The following is a 24,942-nucleotide window of genomic DNA, read 5'->3' as shown; positions in this document are numbered from 1 at the left end:
CCATTTACCTTCTTCACCATCTTAGTGCTAAAACCAAATAGTCAGCCATGCAAGTGCCACATCCTGGATCAGTCCTGACAACAGCTGTGGAGCTGAGGACCAGCAATCAACTGCTATATGAAGTAAAATGATAGGCAAATGCTAGCAGCTAAGGCCCTCTTAAGATTCCTGCCCTTGTTTTGGAAGCAGGGGACAGCTTGGTCCTGGATCAGGAATTAATAAGAGATTTGAACAAATGGACTCTCAGAACCCCCCACCCCCACCCTATTTCTGAACATAGAAATTGGAGATGGCAGCAATTTGACTGAATTGCTCCAGGGGCAGGAGAAATATTCAACAGGGTTTTTTTGGAATGGAGATTCACAGTGCCAGTAGAACAGCTTCTTTCTCTCTCCCCCTCCCCCCCCCCCCCCGCATGTTGCTGGGAGTTGGGATGGGAGAGAGATTTGGTCCAGTACTCACTTCAATGCAGACCTACCTAATTCTCACCCGCCAAAGGCACACACAAACTGAAACAAAGCTATCCTTCCAACCGGACACATTTTGGGATGCAGTTCTCTATCCTATATTAAAAAAAAATGTGCAAAGAGATTAGGATGATGCTACTGGGACAGAAAAACATGTTCCAAAATGTGCTGCTTCGATATCACCAAGAGGAAGGGTATTGTGGCTTCACAGAGACAGTCTTGATGCAGCACAAGCTTCCACAGGCCACTACTGTATCTATTTCATTACCTGCAAAGACACAGAAATCAGAAGCTGCCTTATACTGTCTACACCAGCCGAACACATTTTGGCACCTGAGGAAGACACCAAAATGGTACCTTCCCTCCCTGCCAAGATATATATGAGATGCAGGTGGCGCTATGATCTAAACCACTTAGCCTAGGGCTTGCCGATCGGAAGGTCAGCGGTTCGAATCCCCACGCTGCACAGCCGTGATTGTGTACATAAATAGTTTCTTCTGGTCCTTCAGGATCTCTGATCCAGGATAAGAAAGATAAACACTGGGATCAGCTGCCCTGGTGCACCTTGCCACCTGAGGCAGTCCCCTCCTCTTGCCTCATGTGTGAGTTAGCCCTGGTCTACATTAACCAGTAGTGCTAGGGGTTTAAGTCTTTCCAAGCCCAACCTGAAGATGCCTGGGGTTGCAACCGGTGCCTTCTGCATGCTTTGTATGTAAAGTCGTACCTCGGAAGTCGAACGGAACCAAGGCGCGGCTTCTGATTGGCTGCAGGAAGCTCCTGCGGCCAATCGGAAGCCATGGAAGCCACAACAGATGTCCAAAGAACGTTTGCAAACCAGAACAATCACTTCCAGGTTCGGGAGCCAAAACATTTGTCTTGCAAGACGTTCGACTTCTGAGGTACAACTGTACTCTTAGTTCCTGCACAAGATGGACTGCTCAAATCAAAACAAAAACTGTGGGCCTTGAAACTGTGCCCTGTGACACTGTCAGTAGAACCTGCTTTAGAGACCCTTCCTCCTCCAAGCCTCATTTCAGCTGAACTTCAAATCTGTCTTTAGTCTCCCGAATTGCTGCCCCCTTATGTGACAAATGTGTTCATAGAGTGTGCTGTTCCTGTTTTACAAAGGAAAGGATGACTTAGAAAATGCCCTGTGCTGGAAAGGTTCCTGCCCTGCAATGTTGGAAATGGGTGTGTAGCTTAGACGAGGGTGGGGAGCCACCCAGCACATCAGTTAGTCCTTTGAACTATTTATAGTTTCTCTGGATTTCTTTTCTATAGTTAAGCCCCCAGCTGTTTGCAAAGGAAAGAGTAAATGCTTGGCAGATAAACTTAGCTGAGGCTCTTCACTTGCATGGGCTCTTTCCTGTATGGCACAGGTCTACCTACACGTACAGAAAGTTTGCTGCACCAGCGGCAGGATGCGTGGGATGGGACTGAGGTTATCGCACTTGGCTCGGATTGCTATTCTTATTTTTCTGACATTTTCCAAGTAATATAACACCCCGGGATTTCGCCTGCTGCCAACATCAAGGCCACTAAGTGACGTCCTTTGCCAGGGGGAAAGAACTTCCTCGTGCAAATATTTATTCCAGGCCCCTGTGCTGCAAGTGTGTGTGTGTTTATGAAAATTGTGAGTTTGCCTGATATAAGGTCACTCTGGTGCTCTCTGTGGCCACATGGCCTTGGTGTCTTGCCCCTCCTGCCTTGTGACATGCGTGCTTTGACGGAGACCTCAGGGATGGATCACTCCTGACCCCCCTCATGATCCCATCGTCAGGGCAAAATCACACGGGATCAGTTTGATGAGATGGCAGAATGTCAGATGCAGGCAAGATTAGAAAAGCAGGAATCAATAAAAGCCTGCCTTATTAATAGATGGCAAAGATAAGATCTTCACAATGAGTTGAAGTAGCAAGTTACTGAGCTCTTGAAATGTCATAACTAGCATTTGCCCTCCAGACAGTTGTTGAAAGTAGGGCCAAAAGCCACTTAGGGAATGGGCACCACTCAGACAAATGTTGGTTGGGATTGGTAAAATTTATAAAGTGTGGGATTGAGGGGTGGTAATTTCTTTCAGAGGGAAAGGAGAGCATGGGTTGAAGGCTTGACTTAATTCAGGGACAGGAAACCTGCTGGTGTGTGTTTTATTTATTTATTTCATCACATTTACATCTCACCTTACTTCTATCATGGAATCCAAAGTGGTGTGTGCATGCAGTTCCCAGGTGATCACAACACTGGCCAGGGCTGAGGGCAGTTGGGAGTCCAACAACATCTGCAGAGCCAAAAGTTCCCAATCCCTGACTCAATTGTATGGACCAGGTCTGGGAATCTAAACCCTCTGCAGGTAGCCAAATTCAGAACAGCCACAGGCCACTGCTGTCCTCTGCCTTGCCAGTAGGTTTTGCAGCTGGCAGACCCCCCACGCCCCCCAGCCCCAGTCCTTAAAACATACTGACTCTTTTCACTCCTTAACACTGCACAGGCTTAAACCTGGTCTTTCTCAACAATGTTATTCCATCTAGCCTTTGCACCAAAAATTACATAAACGTGCACAATTATCTGATCGTTCTGGTTCCGTCTTCTTAGTTTCCTAGCGAGAGACAAAGATCTTTTAGAAAGGCTCATTTCCATAATAAACACAAATGCTGTTTTCCCAAGTCCTAGCGCTTGCCTGAGAACATACACGATGTTCTTTTAACAAAGCCCGGCTCCTCTTCATGATTAATAGAGAAGTGGAGAGAAGGTGTCTGATATGTCACATTTGAAGACAGCTGAAATGCTTCAGGGGAATAAGCAGAGGGCTTCGAGTGTGCCAGCCGCAGCAGCATTTTTAAGATGCTTTCATCCTTTCCAGCTGTAGCATTTCACCCACTATGATTAGTTCAGGGCTAGACTAGTTAAAGAGGCAGACAAGTAACTGGATCACCTTCCTAAAATGGAATTTTTCCAATTCAACAACAGAGAAGAAGGAAGTTCAAATGCCCTGCTTAAGCAAGTCCAGTGAGTCAGCGCTTCTGAATTCAAGCACAATCCCAATTCCCCCCCACTCTCTACATTAATTTTGTTGACACAGGTGGCCTTATATTTCTGCACAATGATTTGGTGCTTGGCTGATGCAGGGATCCAGATGGGAACCCTGAAGGTTGTTTTTCTGTTTCCATGGTATTGCCTATTTGCTACAGGTGAAGAGCAATATCTCCCCGTCTCTGCACTGCACACCAAGGCAGTTCATACCAAGACGTATCAAGGCACTTCACAAGGCAGTAAGGCAATGGCTTTATTTATAGAACACAATTTATATATTGTTTGATTGTTTGATCTGCCCCTTTCCCAGCTCTAAAACAGCCTTGTTGAGCTGTGACAATCAGAACTGTTCCAACTATGATCACACCATGGCTTTTTTAAAGGCAGTACACTATTGGCAGATTTATTTATTATTCCTCTCCTAATGATCCCTAGCATAAAATTCATCTCTTTACAGGTGCAGCGAACGGGTCCCATATTTTTCCTCCCTGCCCCCAAACAGCCCAAGAAGATTCCAAACTCTAAACTACTCATCTGATCTAACAGAAAGGAGCAAAAGACTTCTGCAAAGCCGTTCTGTGTTTTGTTCAACTATATATCTCTCCTGCTTTACTTTCGATCCAATCAAAGCAGCCTAGTAACAAATCAAATTCTACTGTGGAAAACCTGCAGTCGACTTTTCATTCTCCAAGGAGAGCTCAAGATATCAGGGCAGGAGAGAGCTTCTTTTTAGCAGAGTAATCTTTGCCTGCCTTTGGAAACCTACAAACACTTGAAAGGCCCTTGGGAACATTCCAGTCTAATCCCCTTGGATTAGTGGCTTTCAAAAAAATGTTCCGTTCTCTCCTCCCCTCTTTAAGAAAATCAGATTAATAGTGATAATTGTGCATAACAACATTAAGGATGAGCCACTGGATACCTTATCTGGGCAGAGGTCATTGTGTCATGACAACAAGGGACTGTCACATCTTCAGGGACAGTAGCAAAAGTGTCTGTCTCACTCAGATGACAAAACACAGTCTAGGCTAGGGCCTCTGGCAGCCCTTGGCTGAAAACAAAGAGAGGGTGTCATATGGAACAGCACCAGAAATAGAGGGCATTCTCCAGTAAAGTAGATCATCATCATCATTTTTAATTTGTATACCGTCTTTCTATCTTACAATACTCAAGGCGGTTTACAAGCTGAAGAAACAAAAAATGTACATCTTATAACAATCTAATGCAATACAAAAATTGTGATAATAAAACATAACTTTAAAATAGGCAACCTCCATCAAAAAAGTAACATTTAGCAGTCATTATAATAGTATAAAATAATAATATCAACATATAAAAGTTAAACAGAAATCCACTCAACGATTACAATAAATAATATCTAAACTATAATCAATAAAAAAACGGCAAGGCACAGTACATAAAATAATACAATACACATTGAGAAGCAGGGACTAGAGGGTAGAGCAAGGCAGGTGGAAAGAGGCCTTGCCTGATGGAGTCTCTCCCCTCACCTGCAAGTGCAGGGACTGTTAGCTGTGCAATGGAACTTCTCTCCTCTCCTTGTCCATTCCCTGCGTCCCTTGAAATCTGTTCTGGGGGATCTCCCAGCCCTCTGGGAAAGATTTGGGAAAGGCATGGGGCACACGGGGAGAGGAGAGGGAAGGGATAGTTCCATTGTTCCATTGCACAAGTGGAAATCCTTGCACCGGGCTAGATTCACACCCTGGTTTTGGGTCTCCAAAAATTGGACAGCATGCCTTCATCAATGCAGGATTAGGATTACTAAATTTTGCTTACCTCTCCCCACAATCACCTATGTTATTACTCTCTTTGTAACCAGCAGTGGTTCGTAGCCTATTGGGATTGGTAAGGCAGGGAGGCCAATGACAGGCCAATACATGCCCTGTCTTTGGCTTACATCCAACTAAGTGATACTCAGAGTTGACCCACTGAAATCAATGGACTTAAGTCTATTGATTTCAGTCGGCCTACTCTGAATATGATGTACTGTATTGGCCCGAATATAAGCCACACACAAATATAAGCCGCACCTCTAAAATTGGAGGGGTGGGGGAGAAAAAAAGAAAAAATACAGTGGTGCCCCGCAAGACAAATGCCTCGCAAGACGAAAAACCCGCTAGACGAAAGGGTTTTCCTTTTTTGGAGGCGCTTCGCTAAACGAATTTCTCTATGGGGTTGCTTTGCAAGACGAAAAAATCTTGCGAGTTCCTGCGTTTCCCCCCCGCTTTTTTCCGCCCTTTCCCTAAGCGCTAAGCCGCTTATCAGCTGTTCCGCTGATAAGCCGCTTCTCAGCTGATCGCTAAAAGCCGCTAGACCGCTAATAGCGCTAATCCGCTAAGCTGTCAATGGGCTTGCTTCGCAAGACGAAAAAACCGCTAGACGAAGAGAATCGCGGAACGGATTAATTTCGTCTTGCGAGGCACCACTGTACCTGAATATAAGCCACTCCATTCCTCACTGCTTCTGGTTGCATACTGGGGGGGGCGCACTGCATTGCCAGCAGCCTTCCCCCTTCTTCACTTTCTCTTCACAGCGTTGGGGGAGGGGACAGGGGACTACGTAGGGGACGGGCGCCGCTTTGCCACGCTCCTGGTGCTGTTTGCCTGCGTTCCTGCCTACATACCGTAAGATCGGGAATATAAGCAGCACTTTAGCTTTTCATGGTCGGAATTTGGGGTGAAAGTGAGGTTTATATTCAGGCCAATATGGTAGTTGAATGCATCCCTTTGTTCCTTGAGGTTTTGTGCTCAAAACAAGCCAAGGTGCAAGAACAGGGATGATCAACTTGTTTTGCATACAAAACCATTTCAAGGCTACTGACCATGCACAACAGTCTTATAATGAATACTGTGACTTACTGCATATACAGTGGTACCTCAGGTTACATATGCTTCAGGTTACATACGCTTCAGGTTACAGACTCCGCTAACCCAGAAATAATACCTCGGGTTAAGAACTTTGCTTCAGGATGAGAACAGAAATCGTACTCTGGCGGCGCGGCGGCAGCAGGAGGCCCCATTAGCTAAAGTGGTGATTCAGGTTAAGAACAATTTCAGGTTAAGAACGAACCATATCCAGGCATATACAAGAAACTATTTTAGAGATATGAAGACATGCTGTTCCAAATGCTAACCAGCCTTGCCATACCTACTAGTTTTGTTATACAGTAGTTTGTGCTCTCTTGATCATAGTGAATGAACCTATCATTATGGTTTTACTCAAGGAGTCACCTGATGGCCAAATAACAGAATGTTCCTTGACGGCTTGAGCCTTTGGAACGTGACATCCGTCACAGTTTGGAGGAGAGGAGGCTGGTTTTGACAATACTTCTCCCCTGTTCCAGCATATGGATGGGGACAATTGCACACAGACCCCACCCCGATCTGGCATGTGGTCTCCACATGTGGATAGATTGTCTGATGGTCATCTGTGCATGTACATAACATATTTGTTATATATATTGCCTGCCAATTGCTATGACTTGACTGTGATCAGCTCACAGGAACAAGAAGGCCAGCTGCTTCGCTGGAGGCACCTGTGTTCCGGGATGCAATCCCTGATGAGAACCAAGAGGCCCCATCTATATCGGCATTCTGACGGCTTTTGAAAACACATTCCTTGATCTCTGTCCCTGAGTCTCCTGTTCCAATTGCTGGGTTGTTTGAATGAGATGGTTTTACTGTGTATTTTAATTATGGGTGTCTATATTTTAACGTTTGTATAACTAGTTTTTACACTTTGTAAACCACACAGAAGCCTATTTTGACACTGGCATTAAGCGTTATATTAATGAATGAATGAATCACCAGGAAAACAACTGTACAATTTGTACATTCATAGGTAGTAGTCAGACAACCCATGCCCTCATGTGCAGATGGGAATAGCATAGGGATGAACACTCAGGTAATAGGGAAGACCTCTGCGCATTCACTCCCCTCCATGCACTGGGCTAGACTGGAAAGGAGGGGTCAGCAAATATTTCAGCAGGGGGCTGGTCCACTGTCCCCCTGACCTTGTGGGGGGCCAGACTATATTTTGAAAAATTCCTATGCCCCACAAATAACCCAGAGATGCATTTTAAATAAAAGCACACATTCTACTCATGTAAAAAACACCAGGCAGGCCCCACAAATAACCCAGAGATGCATTTTAAATAAAAGGACACATTCTACTCGTGTAAAAACATGCTGATTCCCGGACCATCTGTGGGCCGGATTTAGAAGGAGATTGGGCCGGATCCAGCCCCCGAGCCTTAGTTTGCCTACCCATGGTATTGTCTGAAGCGACCCAGAGACAGCTAGGAAGAATTTGGAGTGAGGATAGTAATTTTGAATCGAGAGAGGGGAAAGAGAAATAGTGCTACGTTGAGAGTTTCTACTGGGGGAGAAACCTTGCGGTAATTGCAACAGCAAATTTCTGGGAATCAAACGCAGTACAGTTGTACCTTGATTTTCAAACAGCTTAGTTCTTGAATGTTTTGGCTCCCAAATGCCACAAACCCAGAAGTGAGTGTTCTGGTTTGCGAACTATTTTTGGAAGCCGAATGTCCAACAGGGCTTCCGCAGCTTCTGATAGGCTGCAGTTGACTTCCAAGGTATGACTGTATTAGTGATTATGTTGCCTGTTTACAGGTCTGCATTTGCTTCCACTGTGTTCCGCTTGCACATTAATAACCAAAACAAATAGTACAAAGACACCTAAGTCTCTGCCGATCTCATTCAAACGAAGTGAAACCTTGTGTAATATCACCACTAGACTTCTTTCTACTTGAGGAATTGGGACTGGGGTGCATAACAGCATCTAACACAAATGCACCAAATGGCATAAAACAGCCTTTGGCTCTTTTTCTTAAATTTACTCTTACAAACCAGTTTGGTTTGGTCAAATAAATCCTGAAAGAAGAAGGCTTGGAGACATGGGAATGCTTGAATAGTAGCTTTTTTGAAGTGGTCTTTAATGGGTTCTGCATGACAGCAGCTGGGGGAGGCAGGCAGGCGAGATGCAGGATTTATTGGCTTGGGAACAGCAAGCTGCTACTCTGGGATAGAATTATCTGGATCGAACAATCTTTAGAAGCACACCATTCATGCTAATTTGCCCTGTCTAGCTTGTATGGTTAATGTAATGGCCTTTGTACCAGAGATAAAATTCTGGAACCCGCTGTCATGGCTAGTGAAGAGTTTCAACATCTCTTCTGAGAATGAAAACACGGTGGTGCCAGATTCAACAGAGAAACTCCAGATGCTGAGAAAGTGAATCTCCAGGGCAACAATTAAAAACGCAGATTTTCCTATCTTCTGTGATGGCAGTCTTCAACTGGCAGGTTGTGACCTGCCACTGAGTCATGCAGTGCCATGTCCAGATTTCAGAGGACCCTGGGAAAGATGCCCTCTGGGGACCCCACCACCACCCTGTCACTTTCCCTCTCCTCCAACCTGGAGAGCATTTCACTTTCTTGATAACTCCAACCTGTTTGTTTGTTTGTTTGTTTGTTTGTTTGTTTGTTTGTTTTTAAAAGAAGTGGGGACTGAGCCCCTTTGTCATTTTGATTAGAACATGTTAAACTGCTTTTTGGAATGTAAAAAAAAACCACCTGTTTTTTAATGTGTGTTCATTGCTGTGTCTGCTGCTGCCCTAGGCTCCTTCAAGTGGAAAAGTGGGAATCATCATCATCATCATCTAAAACTGGGATTATAGAATTACAAAGGTTGCTAGCACACCCAGCAATCTCTAACTTTTTAAGAAAAGTTAGGGGAAATGGTCCTTTCCCCTACTGCCTGCCTAGTTACTTATCACCTTCCCCTGTTGTTGTTGTTGTTGTTGTTGTTGTTGCTCCTCCTCCTCTTTCCCAGGCAGGCAGCTGCAGCCCCCACAGCATCTTAAAATAAAAAAGTCCAGCAGGTGCACTGCTGCAAATGGAGCAAAGCTTGCCCTCTTCAGTTCTCAGAATACCTCTCTGGACCCACAAGAGACCCAGAGGCCCCCTAGGGATTATTGCAACAATAACAAAACTGTTTGCTTGTCTGTGTTTTAAAGACACAGTAGGTTGGAGGCTACTGGCTATTGTGGGGCTGGCATTTGGGAGCCTAGGTTCAGTCCCTCTGATTTCCAGGTAGTGCTGGGAACATCCCCTGCATGGTGCCATGGCAACCTAGGAAGCAGCCTTCCTCGGAGTCAGATTATTGGTCCATCTAGCTTAGTCTCATCTGCAATGACTGGCAGTAGCTCTCCAGGGTTTCAGACAGGGTTTCTCCCAGCCCTACCTGGAGATGCTGGGGACTGAACCTGGGACCTTCTGCGTGCAAGGTTTTGCCACTGAACTATAGCCCTTACCTAATCATGGCAGCCACTGCGACTGAAACTGCCACTGAGCTAGAATGGAGCACTGAACTGACTCAGCTTAAGGCAAGTACATCAGTTCCTAGGTGTGAGCTTACTCAAAACTTAATAAAGATCTTACCTCTGATCTAAAGCCTGCAAATTCTTTATGTTGATGAAATGGATGGAATATTCCACAGCTAATCCAGTGGGAGTTAAATTCATTCTGCCTAGTTGCTGCCTGTTATCTTATTTTGTCTAGGCGGACACCCTAAGTGAGGGAACATTGGGAGTCTTGAAAATATAGCTTCCTCTCACTTGATTTGTATACTTTGACAAGGCCAGCGTGACCCCCTGTAGCCTTTGCAGGATGCAATCAGAAAACTTGAGAGTGAAATATAAATGTTACTGGCATGCCCAGCTTCTCACCAATATCCAGGTAGTTTGTCCCCTTCATGAGGGCTGAGAAGACCAAGCTGAGACTTACTGGATTCCCTGAATCACCTTCCAGCAACTGAGCAATATGTTTGCCGCGTGCTGTCCTCAGGAGTTTCCCGGTTGTGCTAGCTTAGTTATTGCATTCACTTTTCCTTGCATGTCTCCAGTCATTTCAAAGGCTCATAACCATCTCTGGTTTCATGTTATTTTAAGTGATGGATCACTTCCCACTGGCATGTAAGTTTTTGTTGACTCACTTTCAAATTACAAAGGCAAGAACACTTTATACGGAACACACTCGCAATGTTTATAAAACTTTGTATGTTTGGGAAGAAAGTGTGTCAGTGCAAGATGGTTCAGGTTAGCTCAGCCTTTGCTAACCTGGTGCCCTCCAGATGTTTTAGACTACAATTCCCATCAGCCCCAGCCAGGGGCAAAGGCTGGGTTAAAATATAGCAGTTTCAACATTTTTAGTGCTTCCTTTGTAAAAGTGCTGGGCATAATCCAGGAAGGAGTTATGTATAGATCTATTTCCTGACATTTCGAGGGCATACTGATGGCCAAGGCAGCCTACACTGTTCTCCTGATGTTCTGAGCTCCCCACAGCACTCTGTCAACTCTTTCCCCTTCTGATCTACAAGATGTCTGGCAGGTCTCAAAATTATTTATCATGCCCCTTGTTACGTCTTAAGGTTGCTAGGTCAAGGCCCTCAGAGACAACCTAAGAATTTAGGGGGATCTAACCTCCCCTCCCCCCACAACTCTTAACAGTATTACATATAATTCGTGGGGCTGTTTCTAAATACGGAGAGTCCATCTTGTTCTGTTTAATTGGTCAAGGGGATGAGAAGTTTTGGAGTGGGGTGTGTAAATGGATCTTCTTACTAGGGGCATTATATAAGCCCTCTTAATTCCTTGGATTCCTTCTCCCAGATCACAGAAACTAGGTTTCTAGGTTAAACACTTAGATCCTTGGAAATTGCACAGCAATTTGCTGTTTGATCACAGGTGAGTTGACTGTAAATAGCAGTCACAAATAATTGCCATCTATCAATCAATCTAATATAAGCTCCTAATGTTTTTGTAGATGTAGATATGGATAGGGAATAAGGCCACTCCTTCCAATCCACTCATGGAACTGTGGGAAAGTTCGGGGCCAAGGCTGGCCTAGTTCTTCCAGGAGACCTATTTCTGGCATTTCCTGAGGTGTCAGACAGTTAACTGAAGGATACGGAAACTTGGCTCAGCCTCTTTCGCCTGGATTACTAAGGAACGGGATTGTGTGATTACTTGTGAGTGCCTATTCTTAGTTAGCCTCAGCAGAACGAGAGCCAAAGAAACTTCCCATTTCCTGATCTTATTAACGAGGGTCTATTTTGTAACACCGGCTAACCAAATGGAGTGATGCAAGAGAAACTTTCCCCGTACTCCTGTTTCACTGCTGTCATTTCCCACCCCTTCCCCCTCAGTTGCGGCTATCAGTAACACTGTTTTATTGCCAGATTTGTTGGCAAGCTTTCCTGCTACTGCTTTGAAGGGGACAGGACTAGAGTATGGGCAGTTTTTATTATGATATATTTTTTTAAAGGGGGGCATGATTCTAAGAAAGCTTAGAAGTTAAGGGCAAGGAACTAGTGCTGTACAGTGTCACCTCTGGATATGAATTTAATTCGTTCTGGGGGTCCGTGTGCACCCTGAAACATTCGTATCCAGAGGTGGCTGTTCTGCACAGGTGCGCGTGGCAGTAGCCCACTTCTGCACAGGCACAGGCTCTGGAAGCATTCCCATTACTTCCAGGTTTGCCGCATGTATATCCCGAAGAATACGCAATGAGGGCGGAACCTGAGGTTCCACTGTACTGCATTCAGGTACGGCTAGAGATATGCAAGGAGAGGTGTCTGGGGAGCAACGAGAAGTGGATGATTTTGTAGACAGAGTTCTTAACAGAAGTAATGGGGTACAGCTGAGATAATGTGAGTCTAGAAAGGAGAAGTTGGAATAGTTAAGATGAAAGATGCCCAGAGGGGGCAGAGAGGAAGGGCCATAATTTTTTGTAATGTAAGAGGAAGAAGTGGCATAATTTGGTGACAGACTTAATACAGGCAAGTCATGGTAGATGGCACTACCCACTACTCTCCTGGAAAACAGGGGTCAAACCAGAAATTAAGGGGTTTCCCCCATTTATGATTGCTAGAGAATTGATTCAAATTATTGCTTCACCTAGGCAGGGGTCAGCTCAATATATTTTCTTGCCTGAGGCAGAACAGCAAATGATGCCCACTTCCAAGTATGCATCATGCCCATGGATGCCCAAGTTGTTTCGGCACCTGAGGTGGACAATCCCACAAACGTATTTCCCTAGGAGTAAACAGACAATCATCAATGAAATAGCTAAACACTTGCTACAAAACCCAGAGTGATTCCAGATGGGACTTAATATTGCAAATCATTCTGATATCACAGACAGTTAATTAACAACATGGATCCCCTCCCCTTTGACAATCTGGATTCAATGGAGGAAAATTGCAGGCTGGCAATTTGATGCCAACAACTCATGCAAATAATGTGAAAAATTTGCATGCATGAGAAACACCAATACCACAATACCTATGGGGAAGGGTTGTAGCTTCCAGACAGAGGTTCCTAGGTTCAGTCCCTGGCACCTTCAGTTATGGCTGGGAAAGAGTCTTGCCTGAAACTCTGGAGAACCGCTGTCAGTGTAGACAATCCCAAGCTTTATGGACCAATGGTCTGGTTCCGTATAGAATCATAGAATTGTAGAATTTGAAGGGCCCCAAAGGGTTACCTAGTCTAATCTCCTGCAGTGCAGGAATCATGGGATCCTTATGTTCTCAACACTCACCTGGAAGCAGCCCCAAACCAGCTGCCTAGGGTAGCTGCCACAATCTGCCACACTAATACCTGCATAGAGGTAAGGTATCCATTCTTTACAAAGGTTTGCAGGCCAACCCCTTTGGACAGAGGAAGCTTTGTATTTTGGTCCTTTTCTTCTCAGGATTGTTGGGTAACAAGCAGAATGTGGGACAACCGGGAACTCAAATGGGTAAAAGGTAAAAGAATTTCACGTGATTCGTTATGTGAAGGTCTCAAAGGGCACCGACTGCAAGCTTATCTGCTGGGTTTTTTGTTTTGTTTGCCCAGAGCCATCGACTTAGGTTATATTTAGCAAAATGCTTCTGCAACTGGACAAGACTTCCTGTCCTGACAATTCCCTCTGTGTTTGTGTGTTCTTAGTACATTTACCTCTTGACCTCACCGTAGTTGCTTAAGTTTCCAGGCCTTGCACACGGTAGGTACGTGGTCCAGGCACCCGTTACAGTGTTCACTTTAACGCTGAATCAGAACAAACAGCAATTCACATTTTCCACAGATTGCTGTTTGCTCCATTTTAATGGTACAGAGTGGGTTTTCGTGGGGAAAGTGTCAGGGCAAAAAAAGAGACATGGAGCTTTAAAGCATGAACCTGTACCTAGAAACCTGACATGAAAGGAAGTCTGGGGGAGCCCTGAGTGATGCAAAATCATCCTTGACAAAGTTCTCTTTTGCATACCTGCCAAGTGTCTCGCTTTAAGTGGGACATCCTAGATTTACAGCAGCTGCCTTGGCAGCATGGTGCGGGAGCTGTCCTGGATTTTGGTTAGGGTATGCTTTTGTATGCTGAAGCTCTTGAGACAGTGTAGCTTACTAGGCATAACAAATAAGTAATGTTTTCATTATGATACTAGAAGAAAGATCACTCTCATTTAACTGAGGTCTGGGGAGAGCAGTTTCCTCTCATCTTTAACAAGGGAACCTTCCTTCGATCTGCACAGATTCGCTGGTTCCATGCCACATTTTAGTTTCACATGTGCAAAACAATATCTGGCATGCTGGGAACTATGACAAGTTCCTCTTGGCCAGCTGAGCCTTCCAGCCAGTTGAGATGGCCAAGAGCGACTTGTATTGCTGACATCAAATGCTCAAAAACATGAGTCAACTGTCCTTAACAAAATCACAGAACAATAGATTTCAGTAATGCATGCAATAGATCCAGTACCTCTTTTGATTTCAATTCCCTGCAATGAGTCTGAGCTTTTTGGTTAAGCTGAGGTCATGTTTTCAGCATTTCTCTGCCATGACGAGGGCAAACGAAACCTGAGCTTTTTTTTTAAAAAAAGAGCAGTCATTTGAAGGCCACACAAATGATCCTTCTGTGCTCCGTAGACCACATCCTGCAATGGTGCTCCTAAACGACAGCAAGCAAATAAATAAAAACCGGCAGTGCTATTGCCAGCCACGGTTTCCCATTATATGGACAGAGCAAACACTATGTAGCAGATGTTCCAGCTTCCCAGTTTTGCCATAACAGCAGGACTTAAAGGAAAGAGTGTGCTGAGAGAGGAACAAGATGGGAGAGGATTTTGATTAGGTTCACATTTATCACCTAATTTTCACTCTCAGTCGGTAGAGCATGATTTTCTTAATCTCCAGGTTGTGGGTTCGAACCCCACGTTGGGCAAAAGATTCCCAACAGATTCCTGCAGGAGGTTGGACTAGATGTCCCTCACGGGCCCTTCCAAGTTCTGTGATTTGAAATTTGCACTTCTCTGTATTCTGCAATGCACTTCTCCAGCAAAATATACAAAATTCACATAGTGGGGTAAAGTGTATACATGCATTTATTGGTGAAAGTAATGAAGAGAGAGAAGTGTGTTATGTTAAGAGAAACTGCAAAAATAAGCTAGGGAAAATTGCATACCAAAATGTGTATATTAGGAGAAAGCTAAAATGCTGGTGTGTTTTCAGGAGCACTTTTTGGCCATAGGCTTTACACGGCTCCAGGACTGTGGGGATCACCCACCCTGGAAACAGAACACTTATTTATGGATGGGTATGTGACAATCCACCACCTTCTGGCCTATTGGAATGCTGGAGCATGCATGGCCTGCAGAGGACAGAAACTGGTGAAATGGCTCCATTGACAAAACTGCACAATTCTCTGAGGAGAGGAAGGCTGTGAATAAGGGTAGGCAGAACGGAGCGCAGCCTTGTTTTTGGCAAGTGCAGCAGAAATGCTTCCTGGGGCACGAATTCTCTTTCGTGAGGCAGAAGCTCCGGCCCCACAGCGCCCTCTAGTGCCACGCTGCAGCACTGAGTAAACAGCAGCAGGGAGAGGCAGACTGTCTTTGCAGCATCAAACATTATCTCCCATTTTGCCCAGATCGCCTTGCCCTCTGCTTATATCCATGCCATCATAATTAATTTATTACTCAGATGAGCTGACGTTGACCGAGAAGGGAAAGACAAGTAGGTTGCTTTGTTTTTAGCCCTGTCCTTCACTCATAGGGAGGAAAAAAAACCAGGCTAACGCGAGAGGCATTGGAAGATGTCCGGGTACAGAGCTCGCCTCTGGTCTAAATGGTTCACCCAAATTGAGCTGATGAGAATGAGTGTGACTGAGCCACATTCAGAAGTGGCCGGGACTGGTTTGGGTGCCTTGAAAAACATGACTGGGTGTTCCCTGCACAGCAAAGAGACGTCAGGGACAAGTAGAGGTTTTAAACAATTAAACAAAAGCATTTCCTGTATAAAGAGGCCAGCTGGCAGGCTGTTTAATCTCCCTTCTTTTAGCAATAAGGACATGAAGGTAAATAGGGACTTCTTGCCAAAGCCGATGGAGTGAATGACAGGACTGCAGAATCAGAGAACATGACTCGGTGAATTTTGCTTTCCAAACACCCCTCTGATCTGAGACGGACATTTCTTTCTTTTTTTTAACAGCTTCACTAGTAAAAGGCAATAATGACTGTTAAATTGTTGAAGGTTAACCAGTTTGGCAAAGTGATCTGAATTAGCAAAAACAATGAATGCCATGGCTGTTCTGAACTGCCTGCCATCACCATTAGATCTACCAACCAGTCAGCATTTTCTCAGTTTGATCCCTAAAATGATGTTCTTGCAAATAGCTAGGAGTCTGAAAAGCCAGAATCTATTAGGCTCTGCTCAGCTCAGCTCTGCCTGTTTTCTGTCTGGCCCTGCCTATCAGATCCACCATAATCCATTAAAAATAAAACCTGCCACGGTCCCAACCTGCCCTTAAATCACAAGAGGTTTTTTTGGAAATCAATAATTAGAATCCACTCTGATGAGCATTTTTTATTTTTTAAAAATGACCCAGGGATGCATGATTTGTTTCACAGATATGCTTGCAAAAACTCTGAATTAGAATCTCAAAATGGGCAGATTATCAGATGAAGGTTTGACAACTCTGGAGGTTAGCTACCAGTGATGTTGACAAAGTTTGCAATTCCATCTCTTGGAATTTTGGCATCCATCTTTCTTGGGAGACAATGGAGGAGTGTGTCTTTGGGGGTGAAGTAAAAATATGAATATTAATTTTGACCACTTGCAATGCTCACCGTTAATACACTACTATGCACAAGCTATATGCACTATGCACTATCCCCAGCTCTGATTTCAATCTAAGTCAGAGATGAACACCTCCATTCCAATCCACCTCTGCTACGACTGCTACTCCAGCAGCAATAACATTGCCCTCCTCCTTCATACAATGAATGCTGCCCCAGCAATAGCATCTCGAGCACAAAGAACCCTGGGAAATATTGCTTCTCCAGGGCACCTGACTAATGCTGCCATAGAAGCAGATCCAGCTGAAGATATTTTGCTGCCTGAGATGCAGCAGCAAATGCTATCCCTCTCCCAAGTCAATGCACACAGTGCTCAAGGCCACCCAGTTATTTTGGCATCTGGGGCAGGAAATCTCCTCCCTGGAAGTAAAAATACAATAGCAATAAACTAAATAACAAATATGTCATCCTTTAATGACACCCAAAATCAGCTGCCTGAGGTGGCTGCTTTCCTTGGTCTAATGGTAGGGCAGGCCCATTCAGGAAAGACTGATGGATGGAGAGGAGAGAAAGGGAACTCGTTTTCTGTTGCTTGTAGCCATCAGGTAATGAAAGATTGTCCAGAGTGGTAGTGAGCTGAGGGCTCAGAGGTGGCAAATATGAATGAATTTAAGAACTGTTGGTGAGGGATAAAACTTTTCTCCTCTTCCAGTCCTGGGCGAAAGCGTAGCTATCCCACAGTAAATGTTCAGCGTGGAAGCACACTCAAGAGAATGAATGAATCTCCCCGTATATCACACTTAAAGGTAAAGGTAAAGGTACCCCTGCCCGTACGGGCCAGTCTTGACAGACTCTGGGGTTGTGCGCCCATCTCACTCAAGAGGCCAGGGGCCAGCGCTGTCCGGAGACACTTCCGGGTCACGTGGCCAGCGTGACATCGCTGCTCTGGCGAGCCAGAGCCGCACACGGAAACGCCGTTTACCTTCCCGCTAGAAAGCGGTCCCTATTTATCTACTTGCACCCGGAGGTGCTTTCGAACTGCTAGGTTGGCAGGCGCTGGGACCGAGCAGCGGGAGCGCACCCCACTTACTGTTTATCAAATATTTTAGCACATTTACCTATAACTTAAGATTCAGGACCCCAAACTGCATTGTGACCAACCTAAGGTGGGTTCCACTAACACAGTGTTTCCCAACCTTTTTTGGGCAAAGGCACACTTGTTTCATGAAAAAAATCTCGAGGCACACCACCATTAGAAAATGTTTAAAAAATTAACTCTGTGCCTATATTGACTATATATAAAGTAACTCTCTTTAATAGGAATCAAATAAACACAAATAAAGTATTTTATAATTACTTTATTATGAAATAGTAAGTAAACAGAAATATGAAAAATTATAAAATACTTTATTCAGTGAACCTGTGAGGGCCCGCCCTTTGCGGCAGCCGATTGGCTGCCGCCGTGGGCAGTGAATATTAATGATGTATCATTTTTGTGCTTCATGCTGTGGCCACAGACATGTGATCTGATGGTGAATTTGGGGTGACCCAATGCAAAAATCCTGAGGATCCATGTGGATCCATGTTTTGTAACCACATTTTTGCACCACTGCAGCCCCAGGCAACAGTGGGTGCATGATTTTTGGAGGGCAGGCTGTAGCCATGGACATGCTATGTGATCTGTTGGTGAATTTGGGGTGACCCAATGCAAAGATCCTGAGGATCCATGTGGATCCATGCTTTTAAACCACATTTTAAGTGGGGAGGGAAGGAAAAACACAGAACGGACAAGGAGCACGAGAGGGGTGTGCAGAGAAGCAGCTGGCTAAGAATGCAGGAGAGGGGTATAACGGGGAGGGAGGAAAGGAAGGCAAAAGTTTTCCCTCACCTACTCACCCAAGCCAGCCAGCTCGCACGCTCTCTCTCTCTCTCCCCCTCCTGCCTGCTTGCCTGGAGGGGAGGGGCTTTCCCTGCTCTTTGTTCCGTTTGAGCAAGCACAGCAAGGAAACAGAGGCGGGTGGGCAGTAAGACCCTGAGGCAAGTGCGGCTTGTGCTTGCTCAGCAGCTTCTTCACGGTGCTCCGCGGAACGGTGTTCTTCATCCCGCCGGCGGCGGCTCCCTCTCTTTCCTCTCAAGCAGAGCGGCCTTCCTGCTCCAGCCGCGCCTGCGCCTGAGGAGTTTCGAATCTGCCGCCGCGCGCAGGGTGACGTCACGGCCGCCGCCGGGCCAATCCGCCTGCTCGGCCCCGCCTCCCTTCTTCTTGCCTCCCTCACGAGAGGAAGCGCCTCCCTCGCGCACGGCGGATGCAGCCTGAGCAGAGTCCCCTCTCGCTTAGAGCAGTGTTTCCCAAGCGGCACACGAGGCAACGTCTCGCGGCACACTAGTGTGCCGCGGAACACCGGTTGGGAAACACTGCACTAACAACTCAACCTCTGTAAAAAAAATGTGTGTTTTTTCTTTTTCAGAGAGGGATTGATAAAGAAAAGGAAGAAGAGAGGGGGAAGTAGGAAGAAGAGGGTGATGGAGAAAGATAAACATGTGGGAACAGCAGGCCAGAAATATATAGCTAAAGGAAAATGGAAAAGTGGCTTTCATGTACCAAATCGGTTGGGGTAAAACATGGGTAACAAGACCAAGGATGTTAAAATCTACTGGAACAAGCTATTTTCTACCCACAGTTGCTTCAAGTTTTCCCTCATGAATGGCTGGGCATGGGGAAGGAAAAGAGATGGGATATGCCATTTGTGTCTCACAGCTTTGAAGTAAACATATGGCTTTGAATTCCTAGAATTTCCCAATTCCAATTTGTCTCCAGACAGACCCATGCTTGCGTGAACATTGCCTTTGCAGATCTCTCAGCACACAAGGCCTGTCTGTCATAATCAGAGTATCCTGGAATAACCTCTTCATACTGCTTCCTCTTTTCAGTCTTTGGTTTTTAAAAGGACCTACTTGGCTATATTTTCAGGCAGCAGGATAGAGCAGAACGTGCCCCAAACTTTCCATACAAGGGCTCAATCCAAAGCTAAGGGCCCCAATTCCACAGAGCACACATTATGCACAAGTAGGGTTGGGTGCTATTTGCAAAAGAAACTGGTATCCCAGTCAGCTATATATATCAAAGAGACGGGCAGGAGAAATCCAGTACCTATTCATATCCTGCATTTTATCCTAAGTAGTTTTTTTTTTTAGTTTTTTTTTACATACACAGATACAGAGAGAGCCCAGTTTTCAGATCAGGCTTTAGAATTGCATCTATGCCTTTATCTATTATTATTAATAGAAGTATTAGAGGAAGAAGAAGCAACAGTTTTATCACCCTCCTACCTTTCAGTCGTATTTCAGAGTGGCTTACAAAAGTAATAAAACCAGTGCTTTTTCTGGGGGGACACAGGGGTACCCAACAATACCCCTAAACATTTTGTGAATCTTTGTACTTTTGACCAGTTACTGTATTTATTTTTCCCGATTTGAACTATAAAATGGTGATTTTCTTGAGTCAAAATGAGAGTACACCTAAACATTTTTTTTAGAAAAAAGCACTGAATGAAACTATATTGCTGTGGATACAGCTCCTGCTTAGACTGGGTGAAAGAATCTTTATCTGTCTTGGTGATCCCAATGGAGAAAGTTAAACATGTGCTTAGCTCCAGATATAAAGAGAATTTGTGCTTTGTTATTTGAAGACAAGGATGTATGATCCGTCTCTCAGAAACCCTCCCAAATATTCTGTGCTGCTTTCTTCACTCAAGAATCCCCCAACAATACTGCAATACTCTCTTCCTCATGATATCCAGCAATTGATATCCGCAGTGGACCTAAATTCATGAGAGAGTACCGGTATATTGCACATAGAAATAGAATGATGGTTACTTTGAATCAGTTATAGATTCACACCCTCAGTGCTCAAAGATATTTGACTGAGAAATCACAGGAAGGAAAGCTATCTACAGTACTGCCTCCGAAGACTCAGGGCAAGGAGTGGGGGAGAAGCTGTTAATATGCCCTTCTTGCACTGAGAACCAAAATGCTTCTCCTGTTCTGGAGACCTTCTGCTCTGAAGCACATTTCCCCATTTGCCTGCAAAGGAGAATATTTGGTCCAAATAACAAAAGTGTAGGGGTGGGGGGAGAGAGGCGGCAGCTAAAGTGATCTGCTCATGTTGTGCCATGTGAGGACGGCATTGTGCAAAGCGTCGCTGTTAGCAGTGTGTGTGTGTGTGTGTGATGAGTATGTGTTTCTGAGTTTAAATCTGCCCCCCCTCCAAAAAAATATACAAAGGGGGCAAAGGAAGAGGCGTGTGGCCATTGCTGGACTGTGACACAGCAGCTGAGAGCTGCCGGGCTATGTTAACAATAGCAGTAGATATTAAAAGGTCAGAGGGAGGAAGGGAGGGAATAAGAGAGCGGTTTATTTTAAATACAGTTGATGGAAGTGAAAATAAGCACACACAAAAACCACTTGAGCCAGCATTGGTAGATTATTCCTGGTAGGCTGCAAAGAACAACTTCCAGGGGCAACAAGGGTGAGGTTACTTATTCAAAACCAGTGAATTTCTCTTTTCTTCTCTTCCCTCTCTGGTATCATTCTGCTTTCTAAAAATAGTCAGCTGTAGATGTTCTATTTATTTCATATAATTTACACACTGTTTGGTTGTGGCTGTTTTAAAAAAAGCCTTCAAAGCCTTTTCTTTCCATTCTGTTGGTGCAATTAAGGAAGTGGAGACCAGGAGAGGTTGTCACAGAGGCACCTAAATGTCCCCTGGTTAGAAGAACATAGTTTTCCTTCCCAATCCATTTCTCCCCTAGGAGAGACTGATATCTCATGGGAAGTTCTGACTGACTGGTCCAGACATCCCCTTTTTATGTCCACTCTAGGGATGTTGTACTTGACTGCTCTGTGTTTCGCATCCCACACCCTTGGACTGAGAAAGGTTTCCCATCCCTATTCTAGGGCACAAAAACATGAGAAGAGCCCTGCTGGATCAGGCCAATGGCCCATCAAAGCCCAACATCCTGTTCTCACAGTGGCCAACCCGATGCCTGTGGAAAACTGCAAGTCGAACCCAAGCACAAGAGCATTCTCCTCTCCTGTGTTTCCCACTAACTGTGTATTCAGAAATATTGCTGCCTCTGACCATTAAAGCAGAGCATAGCCAGCATGGCTAGTAGCCTCTTTTAAGGCCATCCAAGATGGTGGCAATCACTGCCTCTTGTGGAAGCAAGTGCTATAGTTTAACTATAGGCAGCATGAAGAATACTTTCATCTGTCCTGAGTCTTCCAACATTCACCTTCCTTCTAGTTCCAAGAGAGAAGGAGAAAAAAATTCTCCTCTATCCACTGCCTCTATGCCATGGATAATTTTATAAACAACTATCATGCCAACTCTTAACCGCCTTTTCTCTAAACTAAGAAGTCCCAAACATCCCTCGTAGGCCTTGTAACCTTCTCAAGGTGTGTTGGAAACCCCAACTTTGCATTGCAAATTATATTACTGGGAAACAGACAGAGGCTTCATCCTGACTCATTGCGACAGTTATTCCTTTTCATACAAAAACACACCTGTGCACACCCACACAAGTGCCTCACTCACACAACTAAGCATTTTGATTGCTCCTCTGCTAGTAGAAACGGGAGTGGAAAGGTTTGCTAGTAGGTGTGTGTCTTTTACTGACAACTAAATATCAGGGTTACTAATTAGACATATATAGCACCCCTGCAGCCAGTAATCACAGCTTTGAATAACACATAGTTCTCTGAGTTTTCTACTGGTCAGCACAGCTTCTTGGAGGTGACAAATACAGTGGACTTCCACTTATACAAAGTTCACATGGGTGGAGTGGAAGTTGAGGAGAATCTGAACCTGTAAATTGTTAGTGTACCTTCCATACACGGAAGCGCTGCATATTCTATATGGCTTCTGCATGTTACTCAGCCTCATGGATTCCTGCACCTTGTCGAATTGCGACATTTGGAAATGAAGGTGCTTTGCAGTGGTATGTGATCTGAAAACCATCTTGACTGGGAATGTAAAGCAACTCAATGCATATCAAATATGTGGGGGGGGGGGGAGAGAAATATCAGCTCATTAAATATATGTGTAAATGTAGCCTCAAAAATGTCTCTGAAAAATAGTAACCATTGCCTTATACAGAATTTGGGCAAAGCTAAACATCTACCCACCACATGCTGAGGCAAAGGAAACAATAATCATTTCAAGCTAGGGAATTTTGTGGACAAATAGTTTGATCTTCCTAAAATTTATTTCAGAGAAATTAACAAGATTGGTGTCCAAATCCAAACCATGTTGGATCAGGACTTTGATACCCAGGTGGTTTGTGTTATGTAGTGAAGTTTCACCCTGGGCCAGCAGGGGGATACTGTATATAGTTTTCACTCAGGTCTGTAGATAGTTTTCACTCAGGTCCACGTCAGTTATTTTAGGCGGGAACTCTGGGCTGTTGTTGCTACAATGTTGACAGCCGGCTGCCTATAAAAGCAGGCCGGCTGAGCTGTTGCAGTCAGTTCTATTCCAGCTTACAAAATAAAGAGCTACTTGGAGAAATCACTGTGTCGTCTGCTATGTCAACCCACAACTTAACACTGGTGACGAGGATGGGATAGATGGACATCAGAGCACAGCCAGATGCGGCCAGCCTCTGAACTGAGCTGAATCACTGAGCTGAATCACAGAGCGAAATCACTGAGCGAAATCACTGGACCAATTCAGAACCAGTTCAGAGCTGACTGTTCTGGCTAAGAGCACTGTGTTCCATACATCGCCCTTCACGCCAGCCTCTGAATCATGGGACTCCTACCTCGCTCGGTTCGACTGCTACCTCCAAGCCAACGAGCTGACAGCAGTATCAAAGGATCGGAAGCGGGGCCTATTCCTCAGCCTCTGTGGGCCTGAGGTGTTTGAGACGGCCCGAGCATTGGTTGTGCCTGAAGCAGTCCAGGCAACACCATGGGACACGATCCAAGAGAAGCTCCGCAACCACTACGCACCAAAGCCGTCCAAGATTGCTGCCCGCCATGCGTTCTACCACCGGAACCAGGCAGAGGGGGAGTCAATCAACAACTACACCACCGCCCTGCGACAGGCTGCAATGCACTGTGAGTTCCGAGACTTAGACGATGCCCTGATGGATCAAATCGTCTGCGGGGTCCGGGACATCCATCTGCAACGGCGTCTCCTCGCCAAGCCAGACCTCACGCTACAGAAAGCCATTGAGGAGGCTGTGGCCTCAGAAGCTGCTGAACGCTCCGCCCAGGAGATCCGCAAGTCCAGCAGCCCGCGTCTTGCTAGGGAGCCAGTTCTGGTGCATCATGAAGAGGCCAGCAGTGATGAGGCATCCTCCAGTGAAGACGATGACGTGCACCAGACAAATCGGGAGCGCAGGAAGTTCCAACAGAAGTCCAAGGGCCAACCGGAATGTGCCGGCTGCGGAGGCAACCATTCCCGTGCCAAGTGTCGATTCAGAGACGCCATCTGTAGGAAGTGTTCCAGAAGGGGCCACATCGCTAAGGTCTGCCGATCGACTCCGTCTGACACCCCCCTCATCGACTCGCAAGTCCAAGTCTTCACTCCAGTCTGCCAAGGGAAGTTGTTTCGCTCTCACCAACTGCCACTGCCCGTCTGGAACCACGATTGGCCAAACCGACTCGCCTACGCGACGCAAGCTGAACGTCACGGTGCTCATTGAAGGAGCTCCATGTGACATGGAGATCGACACCGGGTCTGCCCTGTCCATCGTGTCATGGAGCACCATCAAAAGACTGGTACCCAGAGTGTCCAAAAGGCAACTCGACTCTCACCGCGTACACCTGAGAGACTACCAGGGAAACGACATTCCCGTGGTAGGCGTTGGCCGGTTCTGGATCGCCTTCAAGGATTTTTCGGGCCTGCTCCAGTTGGTGGTGGTCGAAGGTCAGCGGCCAAGCCTCCTAGGGCTAGACTGGTTTGATGCCCTCGGCCTGGAAGTCACCGGCATCAACTGCATCTCTAACGCAGAGACTGAGGGTCTGGTCAAAGACTTTGCCGAGGTTTTCGACGGCACCTTGGGGCAATATACAGGTACGCCCATCTCCTTTAGCCTTGATCCACAAGTCGCCCCCATCAAGCTAAAGCCACGCCGGGTTCCCTTTGCTCTCAAGGCTAAGGTGGACGAACAACTGGACAAACTGATCGCCCAAGGAGTTTTGGAGCCGGTTGACCACGCCAAGTGGGAAACCCCCATCGTCACGCCTGTCAAGCCAGATGGGTCGGTGAGAATCTGCGCTGACTACAAGTGCACGATCAA

At 45.6% G+C, this 24,942-nt stretch overlaps 1 long non-coding RNA gene across 1 annotated transcript in view; it reads left to right on the top strand.

The window, feature by feature from the left end:
• LOC310839046 overlaps positions 1-24,942 on the top strand; it is a 202,654-nt gene that overhangs the window by 81,941 nt on the left and 95,771 nt on the right. The window lies entirely within an intron of this gene.

The sequence above is a fragment of the Podarcis gaigeae genome (assembly GCF_964106915.1).
Source record: "Podarcis gaigeae genome assembly, chromosome: 2".
NCBI classification, from domain to species: domain Eukaryota; kingdom Metazoa; phylum Chordata; class Lepidosauria; order Squamata; family Lacertidae; genus Podarcis; species Podarcis gaigeae.
Note: the sequence above shows the minus strand (reverse complement) of the source record. Positions and strands in the feature narration are given on the sequence as shown.